Below are 1,687 nucleotides of genomic sequence, written 5' to 3'. Positions count from 1 at the left end.
GTTTCCTCCCTCATAAAATGAGACATCGGGGCACGACTCTGCCAGCCCTGGCAGTTGTGGGCTCCAGAAGCTTCAGGGCCGCCTTGCATATGGCTGCTGCTGAGCGAGACTGTATTTGGGGCCTGCTATGGGTTAGAAGACTCTGGGCCTCAGTCTTCTGAGATGACAGGGAGTTACCACAGGGACAAGAAGGGAGAAGGAGTGCTCGCTTCGGCAGCACATATACTAAAATTGGAACGATACAGAGAAGATTAGCATGGCCCCTGCGCAAGGATGACACGCAAATTCATGAAGTGTTCCATATTTAAAAAAAAAAAAAAAAAAAAAAAAAGAAGGGAGAAGGAAAGAGAATAAGAGGCTGTGCACAGCCAAGGGAGTTAGGGTGATGGGCCACTGTCCCCACATCAGGGTCTCCCCAGCGCTCCACAGGCCCCGTAATACAGGTGAGGCTCTGGCAGCAGGCCTGACCTTGCTGGATCATGACTGCTCCTGGCTCTTCCTCTTTTCCACACCCTTTCTCTTTCCGGTCCTCTCCCTCGTCCCCTGCTTCTGTACCATACCTGCTGATGCCAACTCTAACCTCCAGCCCAGGTGGCCCTGCCAGCCGGTTTTCATTCCCTAGCCTCCCCTCTCCCCCATCTCAACCTGGACTCTGCCCCTTCAGGCACGGAACAGGTCTACTCCCTTCACCGCCCCCCCTGCCCCACTCATCCAAGCAGTGATCCTTCATCCCCTTCTCTACAGAGAGCAGGTCTGGTGCCTGTCTCCCTCCTGGCTCATGAGCGGTGGCTGGGCTGGACCTGGCCGCTCTCCACTCAATCTGAATTGGCCGCATTCCTACTCTGTTCCACGCGTTGATTCCTGACGGGCCAGCGAGGGCTTCAGAAGTGTCCCCAGCATTGCTCTCCTGGGTACCGCAACTCAAGGCAGCTCTGGTCCTCCCTGAGTGGGTATCTGCTGCCCTCTGCTGGTCAAGTTGTCACGACACTGACAGGGTTCCCGTTCACAGCTGTCACTGAGCCCCCCTTCCCTAACACTCAGCCGGGGAAGCCCTTGACAGCCAAGACCAAACCAGACGCGGAAATCAGCAGCTGTAGGAAGTAGGTCTACGATTATCCCCGTTTTTCTAGATTGGAAACTAAGATCCCAAGATAAAGTCACTTCACCAAGGGACAGAGCTAGGTAAAACAAGATAAAACCAGAGCATTTAGGGTCAGCGCCCTAGACAGATGGTAGATGATAGATAGGTAAATAGGTGGGTAGATAGATAGATAGATAGATAGATAGATAGATAGATAGATAGATAGATAGATTTCAGAACTGCTCCAACTCCATAAAAACTGACACTGCCCACTGTCCCAGAACTCTGGTCCCAAGCACAGCACCTGCTGTTTTCTGCTCTCAGTGGGCACCCTCAGACTATCCACATGGCATACAAGACCCTTCGCGAGACAGGTATGGTGGCAACCTGCCTATAATCCCTGCCCTTGGGAGGTGGAGGCAGGAGGATCAGAAGTTCAGGGTCATCTTTAACTACTTAGTGAACTGAAGGTCAGCCTCCACAGCTCATCCCTCCAATAGCCACTGCCCTACAAGGCTCTACCCGACCCGAGCCCTCCCGAGCGTCTCATCTCGAAAAGCAAAGCAAACAAAACAAAATGAAGCACAAGAGCCTCCCTTGCCCTGA

At 53.0% G+C, this 1,687-nt stretch overlaps 1 non-coding gene across 1 annotated transcript; it reads left to right on the top strand.

Moving 5' to 3' along the window:
• The first annotated feature begins 201 nt into the window (after positions 1-201).
• Positions 202-308, top strand: LOC132653434 (U6 spliceosomal RNA). The gene has a single exon (XR_009591173.1). It is a non-coding gene; the product is annotated as a U6 spliceosomal RNA (small nuclear RNA).
• The last annotated feature ends 1,379 nt before the right edge of the window (positions 309-1,687 follow it).

The sequence above is a fragment of the Meriones unguiculatus genome, chromosome 3, assembly GCF_030254825.1.
Source record: "Meriones unguiculatus strain TT.TT164.6M chromosome 3, Bangor_MerUng_6.1, whole genome shotgun sequence".
NCBI classification, from domain to species: domain Eukaryota; kingdom Metazoa; phylum Chordata; class Mammalia; order Rodentia; family Muridae; genus Meriones; species Meriones unguiculatus.
Note: the sequence above shows the minus strand (reverse complement) of the source record. Positions and strands in the feature narration are given on the sequence as shown.